The sequence below is a fragment of the Rhinolophus sinicus genome, chromosome X, assembly GCF_036562045.2.
Source record: "Rhinolophus sinicus isolate RSC01 chromosome X, ASM3656204v1, whole genome shotgun sequence".
Classification (NCBI taxonomy): Eukaryota; Metazoa; Chordata; class Mammalia; order Chiroptera; family Rhinolophidae; genus Rhinolophus; species Rhinolophus sinicus.
Window position 1 is genome coordinate 32,839,939 of NC_133768.1, and position 12,067 is coordinate 32,852,005.

At 43.8% G+C, this 12,067-nt stretch overlaps 1 pseudogene; it reads right to left on the reverse strand.

Annotated features, from left to right (window-relative positions):
* Positions 1–11,090: 11,090 nt before the first annotated feature.
* Positions 11,091–11,833, reverse strand: LOC141569633 (small ribosomal subunit protein eS6-like; annotated as a pseudogene).
* Positions 11,834–12,067: the final 234 nt, after the last annotated feature.

A 12,067-nucleotide genomic window follows, 5' to 3' on the forward strand; every position in this document is an offset into this window, starting at 1 on the left:
CTTGGGGGAAGGGGGTTATCACTTTGTGAGGGGTATAAATGTCTAACTGTTACATTGTTTTGTACACTTGAAGCTAATAATAATAATAATAAAACTTTGGATGCTTTGAATACTGTGGAAATGTATGAACAATAGAAACTTTGATATTCAATACTACAAATCTTACTTGTTTTGATGAATTTAGGGGCTGGCCAGCTTAATAAAAGGTAGGCTTAATAAGAGTTTTTGTTTGTTTTGAATTCTATGTTCAGATGTAGTCACCAGCAAGGAGTCTATTTTGCTGATCAGCTAATTCTCATTTGGAATTAGTGATGCCATTTGCATATAATGTGTTTATGACTTTTAAAAACTTTCATTCTGCTATGATCATATTTACAATACTGGTTTGGTTAGGGAAGCCCTCTCTCCTTGTAGAAACCAAGTGAGATAATGATGTAGTTGAAAGACACTTTGCATGTTTTAATGAGGTCCACAATCCTATGCTCTCCTATCTCTCATTCCTTGATACTCCGAGCCAGGCATTATGCTGGCATCATTTAGAATATTGAGATGCATAAGACCACCTATGGCAGAGACTGTTCCCTGGTATACTGCCTCTCCTTCTAACATAGTAATCAAACCCTGATTTTAAGCTAGGCACATGGCTACCTAGAAGAAAGACTACATTTCCCAGCCTCCTTTGCAAGTAGGTGTAGCCATGTAATTAAAATCAGGCTATTGGGATATAAGTGGAAGTATCATGTGACTGCTTCCAGGAACCTTCCTTAAGAGATAGCTGACCAATTTCTCCTTTTATTCATCTCTTGCTTCCTGGGATGTAGAGGTAATGACTGGAGCTCTAGCCACTGTCATGGACCGTGAGGACAAGGGCTTCACTTTAGGAATGGTGGAAAAGTAAGCTCGATGGAGCCTGGGTCCCTGAGGTCTGCTTAGAACAGCAGCCATTTCCAGGCTGAACTACACACTTCTGAACTTTTACAAATGAGAAAGAAACGTCTATCACATTTTGAGTCTCTGTTGCTTTTAGCCAAACCTAATCTTAATCTACACAGTATCTATCGCTAAGGAGCCCACAATCTAATGAGGAGACAAAGAGGTACATAATTATTATCAAAGCAGAATGAAATAAGTGGTGTTATTACAAAGATCACACTTTACAAACCAAAAATGGGGACGTGTGGCCTAAATACAGGATTATGGGGTCACTTCCAATTATGAGACATAATCTGAGAGATGCAGCTTTGATACTGAACCAGAATTTCTAGGACATTTACACGGTTTATGGAGACAATGTGACTTTTTAAATTTAGGGCTAGCCCAGGAAATAAAGGACAAATGGCAGCTATCTAGCAATGCCAGAGCTAAAAGAAAAATGCCGAGTGAGCCCTGAGACAGGAAGAAGGATTTCTGATGAGAAAATCCTCATCAGATTCATGGAAAAAGGAGGCAGAAATTTTAAGTTGCTCTTGTATTTGGGCATGGCATTCTAAGCAGAGAAGAGCAAGAGCAAAGACCTGGAGGTGTGGAAATGTATGGAGTTTGTAGAAGGTATCTTTAGCCTTATGTAACTTTTATCATTTTGAGTTAATTTTGTACATGGAGTGAGATAGGGGTCCAATCATTCTTTTGTATGTGGATAGCCAACTGCCTTTGCCCACTCTTTGCCCCTTTTGCTCACTGCCTGGATTAAACATTGAGGACCCTGATTCACAGAACAAGCAAGTGCCACATATTTCAAGTGAACAAAATCAGGAGTGTGAGCAGAGGCCAGGCCCACTCTGTTGTTCACTTATTTTCATGTGGGCAATTTAGTTTTAAATGTTGATGATCTCACCCAGCACATTCTGATAAAGCCCTGCTGAGAGTTGTGCCATGGGAAGGAGTTCCTGGAAGCCCAAGTCTCTTTTAAGTGCCTCTCCCCAGAAATCTTTTCTTTTGACTTAGTGAGGTTTAGCAGGTATATGGATTAGCAGAGTGAAGATTAGCACAATCCTGCTGAGAAGATGGCCAATTGCCCAGAGGTTCGTTCCACAAAGCCTGTGTTAATAATCTGATGTGGGGTGAGGGCAAGGGACAGCATAATGAGATTCTTAATAAAACCCCTTTTCAAAGACAGAGGTTTTGTTTTGTTTTGTTTTGTTTAGTTTTTAAACAATGACAATGAATACAATGTTGTCCCAGAGTGTTAAGACATTAGGGGAGTTGATGCACCAGACCTGTGGAAGACTGGCTTTCCAAACTCCCTCCTTCCAGGGAAATTTAAAGGGCAAGTGGTTAGGATAAGGAGTGAGTAAAGACAAGCGTACTGTGCCTTGAAATGTTGGTGTAGATGACTCAGGATTTAGGTCTTTGATCCGTTTTTAGTTAATTTTTGTGTATGGTCTGAAGTAGGGGTACAACTTTATTCATCGGTTGTGTGGATATCCAGTTGTCCCCACACCATTTGTTGACGAGACTATTCTCTCCCCATTAAGTGGAATTGGCACTTTTGTCAAAAATCAATTGACCATAGCTGCATGGATTTATTTTTGGAGCCCCAGCTTTATTCTATTGGTCCATATGTCTATCCTTATGCCAGTACCACACTGTTTTGATTACTGTAGCTTTGTAGTAAGTTTTGAAATAAGGAAGTGTGAGTCCCCCAACTTTTTCCTTCTTTTTCAAGATCATTTGGGCTATTTAGGATCCCTTGCAATTCCATATGAATTTTAAGATCTCCTTTTTCATTTTTTCAAGAAAAGGCCATTTGTATTTTGATAAAGATTATATTGAATCTGTAAATTGCTTTGGAGAGTATTACCATTTTAACAATATTAAGTCTTCCAACCCATGAACATAGGATGCTTTTCCATTTATTTAGGTCTTCTTTAATTTTTCAGTAATATTTTGTCGTTAGCAGTATATAACTTGCACCTCCTTGATTAAACCTATTTCTAAGTACTTTATTCTTTTTGATGCTATTGTAAATGGAATTGTTTTCTCAATTTCATTTTTAGATTGTTCATTGCTTGTACACAGAAATACAACTGATTTTTGTGTTTTGGTATTGTAGCTTGCAACTTTCCTAAAATTTCATCAGTTAAGACTTGCAAATTATAGAAAAACCCAATTCAAACTGACTTGAACCATAAGAGAGATTTATTGGCTTACATAATTTAGCAGTCTAGTGGGCTCTAGGCATGGTTCTATCAAGGCTCTGTCTCCATTTCTCTGCCTTCTCTCAGTTTTGCCCTTCTCTAAGAATTGGCTCTGTGCTCAGGTTAACCTCCCTCATGGTTGCAAGATGATTGCTACCAAAAACTGGGTCTGATGCTTCCTCAGTCACATCCAGGGGAAGAAAAAAAGCATTTCCTTTCTTCAAAAGTCCTGAGTGTCTCTTTGATATGGTCATCACTGTCCCTGTGACAAGATAGATGGAATTGCTCTGATTGGCTTAAGCCATGGAGGTAGGGATGGGTTCAAACCCACCCAAACTGCATGGTTGCTACACAGTGGGGTTGGGGTACTACACAAAGGGAGATGGTTCTTAGAGGGAAGTTTCAGGGCTGTTAGGAAAGGGAAAGACAGTATCCACCAAACCTATGACAATTGTACAGTGCCAGGCAGCAGTCAATGAATATTTGCTGAATAAATGAATGACTAAGAAGCCCCACTAGTCCTTTAACTGATACACAGTTTCCTGGGGTTGTGGCAGCCTCCATTGTGGTGATGGTCAACCCTTCAACCTCTGGAAATCTCCTACAGAGATCCCAGACTCTTCTGTGGGGAAGAGAGAGTTCTTCCTACAGGCTCCATAACTTCCCTGATTTCTGAGCAGCAAGACCCTGATAGAATAGACCTGGAGAACTGAGAAGAACACTGGGGAATCCAGATAACCAAAATGAGCAGGGTGAGCCTTATGAGTTCATGGTGTGGCTCTGAAGTTCTCGTCCACAAATTGCTTCCCAGGCCTCGTGCCTGGTATTTTACCATTAGGAATTTACTCCTCTAGTTTAAGTTTAAAAGGCTTTTTCACCTTTCAAGCACCCTGCCCCCTAATTGGGGCTTTTGTTCACAACCAAGCATCCTAACTAAGAGTAGGGAGCCCACCTTTGTATTATCCAAACTATAGTAACACTGATGTACACTGAAGAGTATACTTAGTGATAAAGCATAAGCTACATCAGAGAAACAGAGTCAGGGATAGGGGTCCTAGGAGCATCAGGTCCTGAATTATGAGACCTTACTTCTCTTCCTAAACATTCAGCTTGAGTTCAGTTTCACCAGCTATAGACTCAGTCCCTTCTCTGATTAATACTGAACTCCATTGTAGCAGGAGGATACACTTTCCAAAGATAGACACATCAATAAGTCCTGTTCCATGTGCTTTTCTAGATCCTTGCATTCTTGTATCAATATGTCAAGCCTATGACCCATCCCTTGAACCTAGGTGGGCCTTTGTTAAGACCTTGACCAACACAGTGTGGAAGAAGTGATGCTCTGTGACTTCTGAGGCTGGGTCATTAAAATGTAATGTACTCTTGCTTTACTCTCTTGGGACCCTTGCTCTAAGAACCCAGCTACCATGCTATGAGAAGTTCAAGCAACCCATATAGAGGAACCAAGGTTCCCAGCCTACAGCCCCAGCTGAGCTTCCAGCTAACACCCAGTGTCAACTTGCCAGTCATGTGAGCGACCCATCTTGAAAGTCAATCCTTGCAGTAGGCAGCTTCTAAGATGGTCCCCAATTATGGTATTCTTGCCCTTGTGTCATCCCCTCCCCCTTAATATAGACTAGACTGAGTACCTAGCTTCTAACAGAGTATAGCAGAATGGTGGGATGACACTTCTGAGACTAGGTGGTAAAAAGACTATGGTTTCTATCCTGGGAACTCTCTTGCACAATCTCTTTCTTGCATTTCTTCCCCTGCGGGGAAGCCAGCTGCCATGCTGTGAGACAGCCTTGTAGAGAGGCCCATGTGCTGAGAGACTGAGGCCTACCATCAACCACATGAGTGTGCTTGGAAGCAGATTTTCCAACCAGTCGGGTCTTCATATGAGAACCCAACTACAGCCAACAACTTGAATGCAATATACACACCTGATAAGGCACCTAGGGCCAGAGGTACCCAGCTAAAAGAGGCACCCAGCTAAACTGTACCCAGAGTTCTGACCCACAGAAACAGTGTTTGAGGTTATAAATGTTTGTTATTTTAAGCCACTAAATGTTGGGGTAATTTGTCAGGCAGCAAGAGATTAATACAGTCTTCTATTCCCCAATCAAGTCAGCCTAGCTGACACTGTATGAAGGAGAGACAAGCTGTCCCCACTGAACCCTGCCCAAACGACAGAATTGTGAGTAAAATCAAGGATTGCTGTTTTTTTAACCCACTAGGTTTTGGAGTGGTTTGCTATGCAACTATGGTTAATTTTTCTCATTGAGAGCTATACGACAGGTGCTGGGGAAACAAAGCAATAAACAAACGAGGCCCAAACTGTCATCTACTGTAGCCTAACGAATTACTTTGCTCAGCTGCCATTAATAAGGACCATAGACCGGCTTAAACAACAGAAATTTGTTGTCTCACAGTTCTAGAAGCTAGAAGTCCAAGATCAAGGTGTCGGCAGGATCAGTTTCTTCTGAGGCCTCTCTCCTTGATGCAAATGGCCGTCTTCTCCCTGTGTCCTCATGTGGTTTTCCCTCTATACCTGTCTGTGTGCAAATTTCCTCTTATTATAAGGACACCAGTCATGTTGGATTAGGGCTGACTAATGGCTTCATTTTAACTTAATCACCTCTTTAAAAGCCCTGTCTCAAATACAATCACATTCTGAAGTCCTGGAGGTTAGGGCCTCAACATATGAATTATTGGAGGACACAATTCAGCCCATAAGACCTAGTCAACTCAATTCCTTTAGAAGGTCCTCAAAGAACTGATTTTTCAAGAGATAAAATGTATCCTTTTCTCTTCTTGCTGAAGTACAATAATAGTACAATTTTCATAGCCTTCCCAAAGTTTTAAAAAATCCCTTTTAATCTCACTTCTGCCTTTAGGAAAGCAATACCCTCTGCTTGTGATTCCTTACGCCTTCCTCCCTACAGGTTTATGGGCTTCACCATAGCACGTCCAGGGCCCACAGCGGGTAGAGGCCCATGGCAGACACGAGTTCACCATGGTCTCAGGGCCTATAGCAAAGGCTCTGGCAGACTCAGGCCCCTGATGGATGCAGGCCTGTGGCAGACACAGGCCTACAGAGGTCACAAAACTTAGAGCAGACAGGCCTTCAGCGGTCACTGGGCCCTGGATCCAGGCAAACACACACTCCAGGGGCAAAACATGGGGCCGTTGGTCCCAGTTTTGTGGTAGCTTTAGTGAGGCCGGAGGAGCTGATTCATGGCCTCCACTTAAGCATTTCCTGAGGATTAATGACAACAGGAGAGCTGATGGCCTGAGGCAAAGTAGAAAGCTATTACCCTCAGCTCAGCATTAATTCCATCGTTATTAGGCCAGACACTTCTCCCCAGGTTGTTTTGTTTCCGATGCAATGGAGGGTGGGGAAACAGGCAAGTTTTTCCACTATGAGTCATCATTCTTCTACAGCAAAGCTCTCCAGCTGGGGGCAAGGGGAGACTGGCTAAAACTGTGAGTCCACTAGTCAACAAAGACTTTTTGAAAACTGAACAGAGGCTTCTCTGAGGTGTTCCTGGTGTGCTGGAGAGGATTCCCCTTTCTCTCTGGCTCACCCTGTTTCCCTCCATCCTTATTCCTTTCATCTTTCTTCTTCATTAGCGTGACCATAGGCTAGGCACCGTGCTAGGTGCTTATTTTCCTTATGGGACCTGGATTTACATTGTTTCCAGAAACGCTGTGAAGGCTTTTCCCTCCACCCACAAACCCCAGCTTTGTCCCTGGATGAATTGAAGACCCCCTCCAGGTTGACAGGCCTTCCTGGAAGTTATGGTACTTTTTCTTTCACAGCAGGTGGGGTGAAGGAAGGAGGGGGCCGGTGGTGGCTTCTTCCCACCCGCACTGTCCATGTTAGGGGATGAGGGGCAGGGGCAAATGTTCAAGGCTCAGAAAGGAGTCTTCTTCCATTAAAATTCTTGGCCTGTTTTCCTGACTAGGTTTGCTAGCCTGCTCTTGGTGAACACACCGTGCCAAAGAAAACAAAAACCGAGGACCCAGGAGAGAAGCCACTGTGTACAGAGCACAAGCCTCTAAATAGCTCTTCAGCTCCAGTCTAAACCTCAGAAATGTGATTTTGGGGTAGGACAAAGGCTGCTGCGGAGCAGAACTGGGACAAATACATAACAGTGCGGGAATCCTGTAATTTCACTTAATTGCAGATTTATAAGGAACATTGTCCTTCATGGGAGACTCTCAAAGTGCCCGTGGTAGTAAGGCTTTATTTTACAGAGGGGTCCCCTGACTCACTTGCAGGGTGCAGGGCTGAGCATCAAGAAGGCCCTGTCTGAGGAGGGCAGGGTTGCAGGCGGGCCTCCAGGTCTTTCTTGGCTGAGGCTGGAAGATTCTGATTAACATGAAAACAGGAGACAGTTCAGCGTCCTCAGGCAGCTGCAGCTTCTGTGTGGCTGAGGGGGAAGGTAATCATTCTATCATTGTCTTTCTTGGCCAATTAGATGATTCAGCACATTCCCAGCCTCTCTCTTGACTGAGGTGATTTATAGTGAGCTTTGCAGGCCTGACTAGGGTGAGTGATGGGGAATAGGGGCCCATCCTCCATGTGTGAACGTGTGCGCAGGCGCACGTGTGTGTGTGTGTGTGTGTGTGTGTGTGTGTGTGTGTGCACTTTACACATCACGTACACAGCACCAGATGGGGTTGTGTGTGAGAGATGAAAACATTTTCAGGCCTCTCACAGCCACTCTGGTTGCTGACAGTTTCTATTGGAGAAATTCTCCTCTCGGGCGAAAATATTTACTTACAGGTATCTCTTCAAGGGAGGAATGAGACGGAAGACAGGAGTTTAGGGCTCAGTCCATTTAGCTGTTGTGAGTTAAGAGCTTCAGGGAAACAAATGAGAAGGTGCCTGCTTTCAGGGAGGTGAGAAGGGCTGAGCCATGTTGCCTCTGATGTCTGAGCTCGCCTCTCTGAGGGCTGCAGTGGAAAATGGGTCTGATGCTGGGCAGAAGCTATGGGCAGACATGACAGGAATGTGTGTGTGCATTTAGAACGTGCATAAGATGCACTTCTGCATCATCATTCAAGCGTTTCTCGTAGAGGTTTGATGGGCTACTCTGGGCAATTGCTCTAATGTGCAGCTCTATCCATCCTGGAGTATGACTAGATCTCATATCTACTGCACCAGAATGGTAAGGGAAGCTGTGTTGTATCCTTGGGGGTCGGGAAGCCTCAGCTTGCTCTTCCTGAAGGAGTCAAACATAGACCATGATGGTGTGGGGGCCACTATGAGGAGGACTGGTTGTTTCCATCCATCTGTCTTCCCCCAAAAGAGGTTTTCTAGCTTCTGTAATGAACTCTTGATATCACCCATAGAATACTGACCATTGCCAGTTACTCCCTACATCACCTATTGAAAGTTTGAGGGAACGAATCATTATTCCAGATGCTTTATGTACCTCATTTATTCTCCAAGACAATCCTTTGGCAATACTATTAGTGATGGTTAATTGTATGTATTAACTTGTCTGGGCCACGGGGTGCCCAGACACTTGGTCAAACATCATTCTGGGTGCATCTGTGAGAGTGTTTTGGGATGAGATTAACATTTGAATTTGTAGGCTAAGTCAAACAGATTGCCCTCCTTAATGTGGGTGGGCCTCATCTAATCAGTTGAAAGCCTGACTAGAACAAAAAGGCTGAGTAAGTGGGAACTTTGCCTGCCTGACTGTTCAGCTGGGACATTGGTGTTCTTCTGCCCTTGGACTGGAACTTATACCATTGGCTCTCTTGGTTCTCAGGCCTTCAGACTTGAACTACAACTACTCCACGGGTTCTCCTGGATCTCCAGCTTGCCAACTGCAGATCTTGGACATTCTCAGCTTCTATAATCACACGATGCAATTCCTTATAATAAATATCTCTCCCTCCTCCTCCCCTTTCTCTCTCTCTTTCTCTCTCTCTCTCTCTCTCTCTCTCTCTCTCTCTCTCTCTCTCTCTCATCTATCTATATCCTATTGATTCTGGGTTGTTGTTTTTTTTTGTTTTCTGGAGAACTAATACATAGCCTCATTTAACAGATAAAAAACTGAGGCACAGAGAAGCAAACTCATTGCACAAGGTCTTACTTAAGACGTTAGGATTTGTACCCAGACAGTGTGATTCCAACGCATTCTCCTGCCCTCTGGCCCCTTAGCTTTCACATATTCAAATAATTCCTCAGAAGGTTCAGTATGGGAGAATGAGCTGAGAAGCGTGGGTCCTGGGCCATGCCACTAACTTGCACTTCCCATGCAAACCACCCAGGCCTCATCGTGGAAGGATTCGTGTGAATTCCTGAGGGCTGGCTTACTGCTTCCTGGGTTCTCAAACCTTGGTCCCTCTGAGAAGACAGGTGATGTTGTGGAAGCAGGAGGTGGGAGAACTACTTCTATGTCTATCTGGTTGTTGACATGCCATGTGGCCGTCGCTCTGCACCTCAGTTTTGTTAGCTATGAAAGCAGATATAGGCTCGATTATCTCTGTTGCTCCTGAATCCTGTGATTCTGCAGGCAGGACTGTGGCATTCAGATGGGCCATTAAGCAGCCCAAAGTAACCAATTCAGCCATTTCACAGCCTGAGTACTTCACGGTGAATGTACCCAACTGTAGACGAAGGAACTTAGAGTGTGACAGTCCAGAGGTTGCAGCAAGACTCTGCCCTTTATTGTGAGACTTTGGGCAAGTTCCTTAATCTCTCCCAGTCTGTTTCTGTAAAATATGGCTGATGACACCAACTCCTGGGATTGCTGAGATGGTTAAAGGAGGTAATGGAGGCACGTGCTAGTACAAGTGGCCACATAGGCTGTTGCGTTTCCTTCTGTTCCTGACTTGATTTATGTAAACATGGCTCATTTTCCCAGTTGGAGGACTAAAAGTGTCACCCATTTCTTTCCTCTCCCCCTTTCAGGAGTATGAGAAAGCCTGGAGAGCGCTAGGGGATCCAGCTCCCCTCTAAAGGGTCCAGCTTGCCTTCTGTCTTGTTTTTCTCCTCCTCTTCCTTTTTTCCTGGCTCTTTTCTCTGATTCCTTTCTTTTTCTCAACAAGCAGTTGCTAAGATGCTCTCTATATGTACGTTTGTGCTGTTTCTTTCAAGGTCACGTTTCTGCCAGCATTCTGCATGGGAAGCAAACAGCCTCCCTTCTTCTCAGCCTGGCATCACATGGCTGCTTAAAGCAGGGAGGAAGGCAGAGGCTGCCTCTGTCAGAGGGGCCATGTGTATGTATAGACATAGAAACCCACATATGCGTACATGTGCATGTATATGCAGAAACGTACATGTGTATGTGTACATGCAGACTCCCACACATGTATATGTGTGCACATATGGCCACCCACATAGGTGTAAGTGTGTATACATGAGGACACCCATGTATGCACCAACACCAAAACATTCTCTAGCACCTGAACAAATGAGTCTGATAAGACCCTCGTTTTACCCTGTCCCCAAAGTGTAAAATTGCCAGTGAAAGTCCCTACTGGGCTGGAAGGAAGGAAGACATGCCTGGGTAAAAGGAAAGAATCCATGCAAGGCAGTGCTCTCTTCATCTTGAAGCCAAACATTTCGAGATCTGTCTTCTCCCAGAGGGGAAAGAAAATTCTTTTTTCTTTTTTTTGGTCTGATCTGATTTGTTGTTTACTCTTAGAAACTCTTATTTTGGGTGACCGGATGGCTCAGTTGGTTAGAGCGCGTGCTCTGAACACTCTGAACAACAGGATTGCTGGTTCGATTCCCACCTGGGCCAGTGAGCTGCGCCCTCCACAACTAGATTGATGGACAATGACTTGGAGCTGATGGGCCCTGGAGAAACACACTGTTCCCCAATATTCCCCAATAAAAATTAAAAACAAAAACAAAACAAAAAAAACAAGAGGTGCTCAAAGTGGTTACCGTGGGTGTAATTTAAAAAGAAAAAGAAAAAGAAACTCTCATTTTTGACTGGACTCAGGCTCAAAGGTAGAAACTCTCAGATAGGACAGCCTATGTCTTTTGGCCATCTGTTCCTGGTGTTTTTCTTTGCCTTTTCATTATCTTGGCCAAAAGTTTAACATAGTCTGTGGCCTCTTCTTTATTTTTCTTAGTCTGTTGTTTCTTCAAAGCAATACACCGACCTTTATGTTGCAGGAATAACAAGATGCTGAATCTTGGTACTTTGGTCCTAGGTTTCTTACCTTCTTTTTTTTAGGGGCTTTCTCACAACATATTGGCGGACATCATCTTCTTTAGAGAGATTGAAAAGTTTGTGGATTCTGCTAGCTCTTTTGGGCTCCAGGCGGCAGGGTACAGAAGTATCAGTGAGACCAGGAATGTCTTTCTCCCCCTTTTTTCTTATAATGACCAAGTTGAGAACACTCAGATTAGCATCCACAATGCAACACTGAACAGATTTGCGCTTTCTATCTCTAGTCCTCCTTGGGCTATAACAGGAATGCGCCTTACTCAGGAGCAGGCGGACACGACCATGGATCAAGACACGCTGCTTCATGGGGAATCCTTATTTTTCATTTCCACCACTGATTCGAACAACATAACCCTTTCATTCTTCACCCAGAGCGTCAGCAGCAACTTCTGTGGCCATACGTGTCTCATAAAACGTACAAAGTTTGCGTTCATCGTCCACTTCAGTGAGTTTCTGGCGGACAGTGGCTGGGAAAGAGATGCTCGGCTTCATCCTGAAGCAGCCAACGGCCTCCATGCCATGAAAGAGAGCAAAAATTCTGAAATCAAACAAACAAAAGAAAATGGGGAAGAGACAGACTGGGTTCATAGATTAGAAAACTCAACATAACAAAGATGCCAATTTCCTCCCAAATTGATCTATATATTTAACACAATTCCAATGAAAACTCCAGCAAGATTTCTTGTAAATATAGATAAGCTGATTCTAAAATGTATATGGAAAAGC